We start from the raw sequence: 16,437 nt of genomic DNA on the forward strand, positions 1-16,437 counted from the left end.
TCAAGATAGTAGTTTCTCTGGGCCCCTGTGATCCCCTGGCCTAGAGTCAATGGGTTTTTCTCCTAAAGATACAAAGAACAACTGACTAAATTCCTGTTAATTGTCTCAAAATGAGGCAATCAGGCATCCTTGCAAAGCCATCAACAATGCTTTGTAACCACTTACAGAAGTCGTCTATCAAAATGGCTTTTCAAGGTTGACTGTGAAAAATGTTCATTTCCAAGTAGGCACCATAAAGCAGATCACATTCCTGGGATCAGACTTTTGGAAGGAAGCTTCCCCTTCCTTCCTTCTCTTATGATAGATCAAACCATAATATTCTTCAGTTGTGGCAAGCCTGGAGCACATATTCCCAAGAATATTCTGTAGTGTAAAACAAGAACAACTTTCAAAATAACAGTGTAAATACTTGTCTACTACAGACTGATTTATCTTGCTTTTATCTGTTGTTATTTTCATTACTTCAAACAGATGGATAATTTATATAGGGATTAGACAAAGGATTAATGGAATAAACATTCAGTTTACGTTCATAGATCCAATATAATACACTTAACCCGTAATGGACAAATAAATCCAACTCTAGAAACAATGTCATGAATATAAAATAAGCCTTAACAGGTATATTCTGGCACACATACACCATCATCTACTCAAAAATTCAGTCTCTCTGTAAATATTTATTTGGTATGAAACAATAAAAATTTAATTAATGAATTTGACTTTTAAGTATTATCTGAAATAGTCCTCATCTATATAATTGTAAATAATTTTATAGATGTCACCTAGACAAGAATTTACCATGCATGTAGAAATCAAATTTCCTCAATTTAAGCTATATGAGAGGGGTCATACCCTCGTGTACTATGTGGTGTGAATTTTACCACAGTGATGAACCCTTCCAACTAATACCAAGAGTCATGTGCAATAATTTATTATTTGATGTTAAGATGAGTGCTAAGTGTAGAATACACTTTGAATTATTACATTAACTCACAGAAATGAAGCAATAATGATATGTTATTTGTTTAAATTCTAATGCTTCTCAATTTTACAATTCATTAAATATATTATTAAAATTATTTTCACTTTCTTCTTTTCTATAGCTGCTGAAATGAAAATTATATATTAAACATTCAATATTAAGAAATCAATAATAAGTAAACTATTATTAAAATGACATACTATTAAACTGTGATTTGAATTACACTTCTAACAAATTGTGATGTAAGCAAGTCAATAGAATTAAGGGTGATCATTTTTAAACTTAGCAGCTTGTTTTTTTTATATTTTTATTTTTGGGTCCGATCGTGGGGCCTGAACTCTGGGCCTGGGTGCTGTGCCTCATCATTTCAGCTCAAGGCTAGTGCTCTACCACTTGAGACACAGTACTACTTCTGGCTTTTTTCTTTTTGCTTATGTGGTGCTGAGGAATCGAACCCAGGGTCTCAGGCATGCAAGGCAAGCACTCTACCACTGAGCCACCCTCCCAGCGCAGCAGCTTGTTATTTGTTTCCTAATTGTGTCATTTGTTATTCTTGGTCCAAGTCATCGCTTCATCTTAATTGTTTAGTTTTCTATTTTATCTCTATTGGTATGCTGATTGTGCATTTTGTTTTCCCTTTTTAATGATTGACATGAAGCTGAAAATCTGTGTGCTAGTTTATTACTTGCTATGTTAATGTAAAATTACTGCTTTCCACAGCTGTTCTGCTCTATGATACTACAGTATTTCCCCCACTCCCATCTCCTGTATTGCTGCTCTCATATATTTTATTTTATTTTTATTTAAATTTTATTTTCAAGGTAATATACAGATAGGATATAGTTACATAAGTAAGGTAATTAATTTATTTCTTTTCTAAATTACCCCTATTTTTCTCCCTCTTCACTCCCAATGCCCTCCCCCAAGTTTACTTACAAAATATTTTCTTTTGAGTACTACTGTTGCATAGGTTCCCCCTTTGTCCTTTGTCTCACCATTTAGTTTTTTTTTTCCTTTCCCTTCCCTAGTTCAGATCAACATATTGAAAATACCCAGGGTATCAAAATCCAATACAGTGACTACAGGGGATTAATCATAGGTGGGGAAAACCCAAAAGGATAAAAAGAAATCACATAGTACATTAAGAACAACAATAACAAAGAACATGTCTTGGAGTTCATTTAACTTGGAATCACCTTCTACGATCATATGTACATAGCTATTGAGCTATTCTGCTCATCTAATAAGATTATCCTTGATGTACACAATAATGCTCCCCTATTACCCAGTAATCCCACTTCTGGGCATATAACCAGGTGATCACAAACAAGGCCACAGTAAAGATACTACTATGTATCACAGTAATACTTACCAAAAATGACACACACACACATACACACGTACACACTTACAGATAAACACACGTGGAAAAATATGCTTGCCTCACAAATAATGTGACCACCTCATTTGTAAGGATATGGAAGATCTTTGAAAAAATCATATTAAGTGAAGTAAGCCAGACTTAAAGAAACATAGGTCCCATGGTTTCCCTTATTTGTATTAATTAGTTTACATCAAGGATAATCTCATGTATTTTAACTTGACATTTTGTTCTATGTTGAGTGTGCAACATTATTGCTATATTGTTTGTTATTATTTCTGAAAATAGGCAGGTATACTTGAAGAATTTCATTCATCTCATCCATTATTGAAGGAAGAACAACTAAAAGAGTAACCACTACTAGGAAGAACAACTCCTACTTACTTAGCTTCATTCCTATGTAAGGCCAATGTTGTCCCCTGTATCCTCATGTTGTACACTACAACTCTATACCTGGTCATAATGTATATCTAGTATCTTATGCATTTTGAACTAAATGCCCCAGAAGTTCCACTTTGCTTTACTTTAAAAAAAAAATTCTGTCTTAATGTTTGAGGATTGTGTGTGTGTGTGTGTGTGTGTGAGTGTGTATGTGTTTACAAAGATCAGAACATAACATTTTTCTTCATTTCGAATCCATCTTTCAGGTCATTGTAAGTTGTGGCTAATGGGAGAAGTCTCTTGTTTTTTTAAGGGTGAAACAGAAAAAGATATTTGTGAATGTACCAGAGTTGCTTTATTAGTGTAGTTGAACACTGAACTTCGATTTATATCTTGGCTGTTGTTGTGAATAATGTGAATAACAATGAACTACAGATATATTACGAGTTACCCGGAGAGAAATAATCACATGATTGGTGGGTCAGATGGTATTTCAACTATGATTTCTTTAAAAAACTTCATACTACTTTCTACAAGGAGAATACTAACCTGTATTTTGACCAAGAGTGTAGAAAATTTCCTTTTCCTCACACTCTCACCATCATTATTACCTTTTATTTAAAAGGTAATAAAGGGCAAATTTTTACTATCTTCAGTACCCCAGACTGGCTTAAGACTGAAATCCAACCTCCTAAATGCTTGGAATTACAAACCTTTACCACCACACCTGGTTCCTTTGATTTTTTTTTGATAAGAGTTATAATAATTATAAAGTAGTATCATAGTAATTTTGAATTACATTTCTCTAATGACTTCTGCTCACAATGCATTAAGCCAGCACAGAAGTTATATTAAACACAACTGTGTAAACCCACTTTTGATATAGAGGGGTTTATGGAAAACATGTCTATTCAAACTTTTGTCCATTTTTAATCAAGTATCTTGTTAATCTCATTTTTAATGTCTCTATAAAAAATAATTAATTCAAGGTAGTAAAAAGGAAAAAATTAAGCAACTCCTAACATTTTCAATAACTTGATATTGCTTAAATCATTTTCTGTTTATGCTTGAAACTATATAACAATTTAGTTAGGCCTTTTACATAGCTATATGTATTTCTTTTATTTTACATTGATTGCTCTTTCCAAAGCGTGCCTGTCTAATTTTGGTTTCTTTCGGTTTTAAGTAGTTCAGATTTCAAACTGAAGAATAAATGAAAGTAAGCAAACAAAAATACAGTTCCTCTCACCTGATAATGCCTCTACAAGAATGAGAAAAGAGTTCATCATCCTAAGGACCCTTAATCCTTAAGATAATATTTGCTATGATGCTAATGTTATTACCATTTTAGTGTTTGGAAAAATTGTAATTAAAGGCACTAAGAGCATGGCCCAAGACACACAGTGAGGAAGGAAATGAGTCAAATTTCCAAAAGTCTTTCAGCAATACACAAAAGGTAAACAAATTCTCTCCATTCTCTGGTACTCTCAATTCAATATTCATATTGTCCAAGAAATAATAGCATAGCAATTATTTTCCATGGTGATTGTTTTCTGTTACATTTTGTCTTCAACACAGACTGTGTTTGTGACATTGGGTTATTATGCACAGAGCTAAGCTTATAAATTATGGTCCAAAGAGAGGCAAATTTCTTCTGTCCCATAGTTCCATTATAGGTTTTACAAAGTACTAAATCTTTTAAATATCATCACTTACTGTATTTTAAGAATTCAAGAATGAAAAAATTCACATATAATCACTCCAAAATGCTTTAAAACTAGGAGATGATAAAACAGGCCTCTATGAAGTAAATTTTCTTCTACTTTTAAAATTATTCTGAAAGCCTTGTGCTGGTTTGTCACACCTGTAATCCTAACTACTCGAGATACCTACTCAAGAGGCTAACATCTGTGGATAACATTTGGAAGCCAATCAGGGTAAAATAAATTCATGAGATTATTTTCAAAAATTTTAATGAACTAGCAAAGTGCCAGGAATGGAGATGTAGCTTATATAGTTGCTCACCAATCTAGAGAGCAAGACGTAGTGAGATCTTGAGGCCCTGATTTCAAACTCTGAGCATGCCAACACGCAGGAATTCACACACACTCACTTTTTTCCAAATATCTTCATATCAGTGTTTTGCATTAATTTCTTTGTTAATGATAATATATGGGTAAAATAGGCAAAATAAACTCTTCCATCTCAAAACATTTTTATACATTTTTTTGTAAAAATAATGTACAAAAAGGTTTACAGTAACATGAGCAAAGTAATAAGTACATTTCCTGTCAAGCTTTGTTACCTCCTCCTTTGTTTTTCCCCCACCATTCCTTCCCTTCCACCTCCACAAGTACACTCCTCACAACCCCAAGCCCCACCCAATGTCCCCAGCCTAAATTGTAAAGTTCGTTTTTCAAAATAATGTCTTGTGCATCTATTGTTATAAAATGGGTCAAACTGTATTCCTACTTAAGCATGTTGTTTTTTTCCCTTTCCCTCCCCAAATTAGAGAAGTGTATATACAAGATGCAGGTGCACCAACATCAAATAAAGTGAAAACGAGGGTTATACTGTTGGGGAGGAACGTATAAAAAACAAAAAAAATCACGTTGTACATTATAAATATGTGAGAAACAACAGCAAGAAAGAAAAAAAAATTGTGTCTCTATCTTGGGGGTCACTTAGCTTAACATCAACTTATTTAGTCATATACACAAAGCTTTTCAACATTTCTGCTTATCCCAGACATATACTAGTTATTGCAAATAAGGGATACCATGGGACCTATGTTTCTTTGGACTTGGCTTACATCAGTTAATATAATTTTTTCCAAGACTTTCCATTTCCTAACAAATTGGGCGATGTCATTCTTTCTGGTGGAGGCATAGAATTAATATATAGACATATATATGTATATATATATATAGTATATGTGTGAGTGTGTGTTTGTACACACATATACACACAGAACATTTTCCTTTTTTGTTTTTTAGAGCAACTTAGTTTTCCACCTACATCATTTTTTCAAATGTTTTAATTGTGATTACATGGTTACATAAGTTCCCAAATTTCACAATATTGTGGGATAGTGATGCTTAGTTAAAGTCACAAACACATTCTAACTTTGATGGAGCAAATTGTCTATCATAGTCTACAACATTTATGAGTTCTATGAGCTTTGCAATAGAGTTATTTCATATATATATATATATATATACATATATATATATATATACTTCTTTTGTTTTGAAATATGTATATTTTTTGTTTTGTATAGCGTCAGTTATTCCCTCTTTCCCACTTGTTCCCTCCCTCCCTTCAGTGACATGGAGTTGCTTAGTTTATTTTGGTCAATGTCCAGTGCAGCTGATGGATCCCACTATTGTATGTTTTTCCCTGATTCTCTCTAGTCTTGTGTCGTCCTCTGGTTTCCCTTCAGTGTGCACATATGATGAGCAAAATGGGGTTATTTAGTAGTGATTCGACCAGATGAGTGGAAGTTCTTGGTTTCTTAAGTGTTGTTAATTTTTTCATATCACCTTACATTTTGGATTTAACATCCACTTATCATGGAGACCATGTGCCGTTCGTCTCTTTGCTTTTGGCTTACCTCGCTCAACATGATTTCCTGTAGCTTGATTGATTTCCTTAATAATGCCATTATTTTTGTCCTTTCTAATGGATGGAAAATATTCCATTGTGTATATTTACCACAGTTTTTGGATCTACTCATCTCTGGTGGTACATATGGTTTTTTTTCATATCCTGGCTATTGTGAACAGTGCTGCAATAAACATGGAGGTGCATGTGTCCTTGAATATTAGTACCTGTTGTTCAGAATAGATGCCTAGAAGTGGTATGAATGGGCCATAAAGAAGGTCAATATTTAGCTTTCTGAGGACTCACCAGACTGATTTCCAAAGTGGTTGTGTAAGTTTACATTCTCATACACACACACACACACACACACACACACACACACACACACACACACACAGAATGTTTTCTTGATCATTCTTCTACTGAGGGACATCGGAGTTGGTTTCATATCTTAGCTATGGCAAATAATGCTACAATAAACATTGTTGTGGTGGTAGTTTTAGTATGGACTTGTTTCTGATCATTTAGGGGAATGCCCAAAAGTGGGATTGCTGTGTAATAGGGGAGCTCTATGTGGAGTCTTTTGAGGAACCTGCAAACTGCTTTCCAAAGTGGATGAACAAGTTTACACTCCCACGAAGAATGCAGTAGGCTTCCCTTCTGGCCACATCCCTTCCAGCATCTGTTGTTGTAAAAGTATGGAACGATTCACTAATTTGCGTGTCATCCTTTTGCAGGGACCATGTTAATCTTCTCTGTATGTTCCAATTTTAGTGTATGTGCAGCCAAATTGAGCACAGAACATTATTGTATATATAAAGTGTAATTGATTTTCTTAAACTAGACAATTCAACAAAAAGTAAGTTCAAAAGAATTGTGAAATTTTAGAACCATTTATTTCTTACATAAGCACACATTTAAGACTAAAGTCAAGATTGACATGGCAAAAACAAAATAATTCCAGGTATTTGTTGTTCATGAGATGTGTAGGAAGAGGAATTCAATTATTCTACACAAGGCACCTGTCATAGTGATCATTGCAGCAAATGTTAAGGTTTGTTAAAAGTTTTAATGATTTAAATATGTTTATTTTTGGAATTTATTTATATATGATAAAATTAAGACTGTTTGGCAGGTCATAAAATTTTTTGATAAAGTATATAATATTTCTAGTAGCATATACTAGTAAGTATGTACATTTCAGAGTTTATAGAAACTTTACTAATGAGAAGTTGCAAAGACTGTTTAAAGAAGCAGAGTGAAGAGTTCAGATTTAAAGTACACAGTTTCTGTTAAATCTTTAGTGCTCCCTTACGTTATATGTTAATGATGAACAAATAATTATATAAGCCACATATAAATGATGAGATGAACTATAAATAGTAATCTTAGTGGGTAAATTTAAAGCCTACTCATAGCTTTATCCAGTTTTATATGTACAGGAATAAGAGAAAATAGTAAAATCTACTATGTACACTTCAAATACTGAAAACCCTGGTAATTGTTTTGTTTTTTATTTTAGTAATCATTAATATTTAATTATTTTTTTCTTCATAGCATTTTTTCCTTGTAATATAATAAAACATTTTGTGAGTCGTCATTAAGAGGTACTTTGAGAATATTATTGGGATGGCCACACCATTTTTCATAGGTGCATGTGAATTTACAAAGAGCAAAACTAAAAACAAAATACTGATTAAAATTTTTATCAAGTAGAGTCTGAATCAGTAGTGTTGATAAATGTCCACACCTAAAATCTTAACCCTAGGCTGAAGTAGTGTTATTACAGAATTGAGGCCACAAAATTGAGAAACTGTGTTTTGTTTTGTTTTTGTTTCTTTTTGCTTTGGTTTTGTTGGTTGTGGGGCTTGAACTCTGGGTCTTGGGTACTGTCCCTCAGTTCTTCAGTCACGGCTAGTGTTACCACTTGAGCCATAGCACCACTTTCATTTTTTCTGCTTATGTCGTGCTAAGGAATGAAATTCAGGACCTCATTCATGCAAGTCAAGCACTCTACCACTGAGCCACCTTCCCAGCACCTGAGAAACTGTGATTTAAAAAATTATGTGAACAATATTTGCTTTCTTCTTTGGGTTATATAATGAAAAATGTAAACATATTTTTATATTTTTGTGAATTGTCATACTTCTAAATTTATACTAACTGCAGCCAATTTATCCTTTTCAAAGTCAAGAAATATTTCTGAGAGTTTGCTTCCGTGAAGACTGTTTTTGCATTTATAATTTCTTCTGAGTCATTTTTATTTTTTATCAAAATCACTTTATATTTTATGTAGATGAGTTATCATACATCAACTACTTCAAATGTATATGTAGAGTCTCAATATAGCAGTATGAATATTCTCATACAACTCGTTTATCTGTTACGCACTTTAAGTATTACGATATTTTTCCCTCTCTTGCACTCTCTCATTTCTGCTCTTTCTCTTTCATGCTCTATGTCTGCTACTTAGATTTTCTGCTGGTCTACTATTATCCGTCAGGATCCACTGGTTTTGTGGGGACATGATAGGGACCATCACTTACCCTTGCATTCTGTAAGAGTTATAACAGTGACGTGAAATTATTCTTTGCCATTCTAAATGGCAAAACAACAGATCTAGGAATTCCTTTTCACTTTAAGTACTATTATAAATTTTATCTCATATGAATCATTGAGACTGATAAGATACTTTTAGCTTGGGACCTAAAAGTTCTTTTTCTTTACAAGCAACCTTTTACTTTTATTATCAGTAAGTAACAAAAACAAAGCTATCCTATGGGAAAGTAGGCTGAAGTTGTTCACAGGGATGAAAAACAAGGTAATGGGGGAAGTAAGTACAAAGGATATCCCTCATATAGCACAGATCCTTAAGAGCAGTTTATGATGTACACTTTGTGATAAGCACAATGTGCTGGGAACTGTAGATTAAATCACTGAACACCTGATATATATTTATATGCACATATATTTATATATGTATATTTATTTACATATGCATATATGCGTATATAGGCCCATATATGTACACATGAATGTTACTATACACACAAATACATACATATGTACACACATGTACACATGCACAAATGGAGAAAGACACATAGATATAGCCAACAAAAGTTTCACTAGTTGTTGAATATGCCTTTGACAGAATGCTTGGTAACAAATGTGTTGAAGATATATTTGTCACTAAGAGTTCTTTTACCACTCCTCTTATCTCTTGCAACTGGTAGGTTTAGAGAGATTCGACTTGAAAAAATGCAGTACAAGTGATAGCAAGTCACTCAGAAATCTAAATAAGTATAGGTCATATGGTGTCTCCCTGCTCCCCATGGAATGCTTGCTCTTGTAGACACTCTCAACAGCCAAAGTAGTAGGATTATTAAGAATAAAGTTATAAGGCTTTAAATGGCATCCTTCCTTGGGCTCTTTTCCAACAGTCAGCATCAATTCCTAAGCAGATGAGTGACTCCCCAGAAGACGGGAGCACAGGTCAAAATTTAACTAACCCATATGAAAAGTCTAAAGTGAGAAATGCTGACTGAGGTCGTGCTGATGTCCTGGCCACTAAAATAAGAAAAAAAGGAAGTTTTTTTATGTATTAAAATTTAAGAATAATTTGTAACCTATCAATAAATGTGTAGAACACAATTATATCAACTGACAAAAGATGATGTGCATTTCATTTATGTGATTTTGGACTGTCGGTGAGACTCTTATCTCCAATAAGCCACTGGAAAACCAGAATTGGCACTTTGGCTCAAGTGGTAGAGCACTCACCTTGAGCTGAAGAGTGTAGGACCAGTGCCGAGGCCCAGAGTTCAAGCCCCATGAATGACCAAATAAACAAATAACAACAACAACAACAACAAAACTCTCTGATTCTATGACAGCAAAAATTTTGTGGGTAATGGTTAAGAACAGGTTGCCATTCCAAAAAAAAAAATATATATATATATATATATATATCACCCACCAAAAAAGAGGAACAATAGGAAATATATAGCAGGAAACTTATAAATCTTAATGGACGAACAGTCTGTCAGTTTGTTTTAACTTTTTATCAAAAATGAAAGTAATACTTGATAATATTTTATTAAGGCATTTAAATTTCTTTGACCTTGACATTTAACATTCGCTTTAAAAAGAAAGTCAACAGGTGACAGTGTTTTCTCCTTACTTTTCCAAAGAAATGATTATTTCATCATTATAGTGTATAGCACAATATAACCAGAAAGCATTTGTTAAGGAAAAAAAAATTCCCATTATTTGTTTTGCTTGTCTGTATTTAAAGCTGCATACCACATCTTACCCACCCTATTGTCTGTTTTCTCATTTGAAACATTTCAGTAAATGTGTCAGCCAGCAAAGTTTTACAAAATAGCCTGCTTTCATTCATTGTGCTTTCCAAAATATATCTCACAAATGCTAACAACAAAACACAACTTGAAACATCTGTGGATTTTTCTATTTATGGTGCAAAGAAATCACTTTCCATAATCCCTAGAATCAGCTCTTCACAGGCATTAAATGGTCTTTCACTTCCATGTTTTAGAACAGCAGCATGTAACAATGGTGTACATGTTAATTTGTTCACCACATCTGGTTTGTTTACAGCAAGGACTGACTTCATGGAAGATGGTAAAAGATGAGTTGAGCAATTATGTAGTTTAAAAAGGCTCTGAGTTGGGGATAAAGAATATCCATTTATGTGATTAATATTTAAATTTAGTTCTATAATGTATACTCCTTCAATTTTCTGGCTAACATGTTCTACACACTAAGTATTTTTAAAAGAAATATTGTACGTTGTTTCCTTGGTGACAACGTAATTGGAAGACTTAAAATTTTCCTATACCATGGCCATCTGAAATGAGATGGATGTACTTAGGTTAGCATAAAGAAATTTTGGGATAGCATTGATGTTTGAATCTTGGATGGGATTTAATTGGGAATTGTGAAAGGCTTTCATAGTATGAGAAGAAAAACAAAAGGCCATACTAATACTTTTGTCTGCCACATTGTTTTATTAGTATATTCAAACACACACATATAAACACACAGATACACATTATGAAGACCCAGTCAGTCTGAAAGAAAAATTTTTAATAGGAATTCCCTAAAATATTTAGTCTGCTGAGATCTGATTAGAATTTACAGAAATATCTATTGGCTTCCACTCCTAGACAAGTTATTATCATTGATGAAGATGTTGCCATTTGAATTTAGAATACCCCAGAAAGACCTATGTGTTAAAGAAAAATGACATTCCAATTCCTCCCAGACTGTGGAGCATACCTGAATAGTTCTTCTGTAGATTAAGTTATTCAGAGTGAAACTCATGAGAAAATAGACTCTCATCTTCTTTCTTCTTCTATCTTTTAATCATTCTAGTTAAAAAACATTTCTCTTTGGCATACTTCCCTCCTTGACATTGTCTTGTCACTGGCCCCCAAAGCAATAAAACCAGCTGAACATACACCGAAACATTCAATCTTGTACATCTGAGTAAGCCTCTCTGCTTAATAAGTGGACAATATCACTTATTATGGTATGTTATCAAACTAACCCAAAGTTCTAGTCTTTCTAACAATGTGGAGTATATTAAAATGTGCTTCATTATAAAATATCTAACTCCATGTTGTATATTGTGTTTTTTTTTCTGTTGATCCTAGCGCTTACAATCAGGGCCTAACTGTAAAACAGTTTGCAATAAATAATCACATTACTTTTATGATTCCATAATTTTACTTGTTTTCCTACAAATTTATAGAATAGTGTAGCTATGGAAATCAATAAATATTGAATTTTGATATCAAATTATCTATCACTGCAAGTGTTGTCAAAATTTATCTACACTGAAATGATTGCCATTGATATCTTTCTCAAGATTCCAAATGTTTATACTTTCAGCTGACCTTTTACAAAACTCATACCCCAAACATAATTTTTAGTTTGTTCATGCAATCATAAATATATGGCACAAAAAGTTAATTAACTTTATTTGCTGTCACTAATGGAGTATACCTAATAGAATTAAGTATATACCCTCAGGGAAATAAGATATTTCCTTCTAAATCCAGACTTGCAGGCAGACAGACAGACACCCACACCCACACACATACACACCCCCACTCTCTCTCTCTCTCTCTCTCTCTCTCTCTCACACACACACACACATACTTACCACTCTGACTCAGGTTAGATTCCAGACATTGGGTATCAGACAATGATCTATTAATCAAACTTTCTTGTCCAGACATAAAATACATTAATAATTCCACACATATAGAAACTCCAGATCATTCAAAATAATGAGAATATTTAACAGAACCACCCCGCTGTGAGCCATCTACTCCCTGATTTCATTCACTCATGTCGATGCATTTTTCATATCATAATTAAAAATCTTTTTGTATCTCTCTGATTAGCAGAAAATATGTTATCATATAAGAGAAAATGTAGGTAAAATTACTTTTTGCATATGAAATAATGACATTCCTGAGGATAAAACATGCCTGTTTTTCAGTTTGTTTGCCAAAATGGAACTATTAGATCTTCTGAGTATTTAACTTTATACCTGAACCTTCAAATTTCACTAGGATTTGAATTGTGTTACTTACAACATTAATGTAAAATAAAAGCATTACTAAATATAAAGAAAATTATAATTTTATCACACTTTAATCCCTGAATTGACTTTATTATAAAAACAATTACATTTATATAACATGATAAACATCCTGAAACAAATTATGAGGTATGGAAACAGAAGAGTCCGTTTTTTGTTTACTGTATGTTGTTGTTATTTATAGTTTGTGATGATTCTGTCTTCTTTACCTTATGCATGGTATATTCATTCTATGTCATCAGGAAGGTGGGGGTGGGCACAAAGCTTTAGGGAAAGGGGGAAAAAATGAAGCAGTGAAGTTCCTTGAACATTGATGAAAGTGAACTATTTAACACATGGGTGGGGAAAGAAGTGAGGGAATGGGAAAATATGAGGGAACTGAAGACATTTCATAAAAGGAAATGTACACATTACTTGACTCATGTAATTGTAATACCTCTATAAATCAACTTAATAACAGGGTAAATTTATTTTAAAAAGGCAAACAAAATATCGTTTCTTAGAATCTTACAAGTATGTTTTTTTCACTGGTTTGAGCTGGTTGAGTCTATCTCTGAAAATAGCTACATTTACATTCATTGGGCGAATTTTTGAGCTACTGGTATATAAAAGTCAATTATGATTGTATGTTTTTTGAGACTGATTCATTTATTTCTTTATCTAATTTGTATAATTTCTATCTACCAGTTTTTGAATTGGCTTGTTCCTGTTTTTCAAGGACCTAGTGGTGCATTATTAGTGCTGATTTAAGATTGTTCTAATTTGTTGATGTACATACTCAAATCTATAAATTTTCCTGAGTATTGCCTGTGTTCTTGTGTCCCAGAGGAGGTAGTATTTTGTCTGTTCACTTCCACTGAATTCCATAAACGTTGGAACTTCCCTCCATATGTCTTCAGTGACTCACTGATGATTTGGAAATGTGTTACTCAGTCTCTGTGAGTTTCAGAATTTTTTGTGATGCCTTTTGATGATGAGATCTAATTTGGTCCCATTGTCGTCTAACAGGATATAGGGAGTAATTCCATTTTTATTTTTGAATTTTCACAGATTATCTTTCTGATCTAAGATATGATCTATTTTGGAGAACGTTCCATGAGCTGTTAGGTATAGCTTGTCAAAACAAGTATTTGGTTTTGATTTTTTGCTAGATTTTGACCTGCATGGCCCGTCCAAAGGTAAGAATGATGTGTTCAAGCAACCAACAATGTGTTTGGATGTATGCATATTTTTAGGGCAAGTAGTATTTGTCTGATGAATTTGAGAGATCTATGATTCAGGGCATTGATATCTAGCATTGTTATATCCCCCTGATGGAGAGTTTCCTTCATCAACATTTAATGTCCTTTTTAGTCTCTTTTTACCTTTATACCAATTTTAATTTAAAGCCAATCTTATCTAATATTAATATAACTAATCTGACCTGTTAATGAGGTCCATTTTTAGTTTGTAAAGATGATATACAGAAGGGATCCAATTACATAAGTCAGATAATGAGCACATTTCTTTTTCAACAATGTCACCTCTTCCCACATGTTGTCCCAGTTTTTCCCTTTCAACCCCCCTCCCTCCTAAGTTGTATAGTTCATTTACAAGGTAGTGTCTATTGAGTGGCAGTGCTACATTTGTTTACACTTTGTCCCACCATTTCTGTGTTTCCCTTGCCCTTTCCAAACTTATATATAAACCAAAGGTGTAGAAATTAAAACGAAATAACAGCATCCGAATTCAGATGGAAAAAGCAAAATAATAAAAAAAACTCTCATTATCATTTCTTGGAGGTCAATTTGATGAACATTATTTTATATGATAATATTCATATAGCTATTGATCCTTTGTGATCCTCTCCAAAGGGCATCCTCCTTTGATCTCACTGTATAAATATTTAGAATCCCATGTAATTTATCATGTCCAAATGTAATGCTTTCTCTTTTACCATCCAAGTGTGTTAAGTTGTAGAATTAGAGGCACATTCTAATACAACAAATGAGGGAAATCGGGCAACCTATATTGCTTTGAGTCTGACATTCTTCACTTAATATAGGTTTGTTCCAAGTCTTTCCATTTCCTTATGAATGGTGTAATATCACTTTTTCTGGGTGAATAGAGTTGCATCATACTTAAGAGTTTCTTCATGGCAAAGGAAAAAATTAGCAGGATATATAGAAAGAGAATAGAATGGAAGGAGATATTTACTAACTAAGCATTAGACCAGGGTTTACATAACTAACCCATATTTAGAGATCAAATAAATGCTCAAATCAACAAGAGCCCTATTAATATATGGGATAATGACTTAAAGAGAATTTCTTAGAAGAAAAGTAAAAATGACAAATAACATATCTCTCTCCATGAAAGAAATGCAAATCCAAACAACACCGAGATTCTTCTCACCCCTGTTACAATGTCATTATGAAAAAAAAGAACAATCACATTTACTAATAGGGATGTGGTCCAAAGGAAACTCTATTACATTGTTGGTAGAAATGTAATCTTGTTCAACGACTTTGGAAAACATTATGGAGGTTGCTCACAAAACTGAATAGAAAGCTACCTATGCTCCAGCAATTCCACTTATGGGCATTTATCCAATAGAGCAGAAACAAGGCCATACTGAAGCTGCCAGCACAATCATGTTCATTGTTGCATTATTTTCTGTAACCAACATATGGAATCAGCCTAGATGCCTCTCACTGCAAAAAGGGATCAAGAATTGTGTGCGTGTCTGTATATGAATTATATATATATATGTATATATATATATATATATATATAATTTCATTGATCCCTATTTACAAATATGTATGTATATATACATACATAATCAAATTTTATTAATCAATCAGAAAGAATCATATTGCACCATTCTTTTTTGGGGGGCGGGGGGGTCCAGTCGTGGGACCTGAGCTCTAGGACTTGGGCACTGTCCCTCAGCTCTTCAGCTCAAGGCTAGCGCTCTACCACTTGAGCCAGAGTGCCACTTCCGGCTTTTTTTCTTTTTGCTTATGTGGTGCTGAGAAATCGAACCCAGGGCCTCATGCATGCAAGGCAAGCGCTCTACCACTGAGCCACCTTCCCAGACCCTACTGCCCCATCTTAAGGAAAATGAAAGACTTAGAAATAATCATATTAAGTGAAATTAACTGGACTCAGAGAAAGTTAGGTTGTATGACTTTCCTTATGTTTGGTAGAGAGAAGGTACACATAAATGTAAAGTTAAACATACTGGATGATATCCAAGGAGGTAAATGAATTATCTGAAGTGTCAGAGTCCATGGAAAGTGTAAATAGTATAGTTCTCTTCAAAGATTAAGTCAAAACCCAACAAAATAAATACCAGTAAATGCCGACTACAAGAGAGGACAGTGTGGGGCAAGGTGAGAGGGGTAGGAAATTGAAAAGGATAGAGTACAGGCAAGAATCTATTGCATACTTCCCAGAATTGAAATAAAC

General features: G+C 33.5%; 1 non-coding gene across 1 annotated transcript; it reads right to left on the reverse strand.

Moving 5' to 3' along the window:
- Positions 1 to 7,042: 7,042 nt before the first annotated feature.
- LOC122115576 lies at positions 7,043 to 7,148 on the reverse strand. The gene has a single exon (XR_006148795.1). It is a non-coding gene; the product is annotated as a U6 spliceosomal RNA (small nuclear RNA).
- Positions 7,149 to 16,437: the final 9,289 nt, after the last annotated feature.

The sequence above is a fragment of the Dipodomys spectabilis genome, unplaced genomic scaffold, assembly GCF_019054845.1.
Source record: "Dipodomys spectabilis isolate Male_0828 unplaced genomic scaffold, ASM1905484v1 ptg000121l, whole genome shotgun sequence".
NCBI lineage: Eukaryota > Metazoa > Chordata > Mammalia > Rodentia > Heteromyidae > Dipodomys > Dipodomys spectabilis.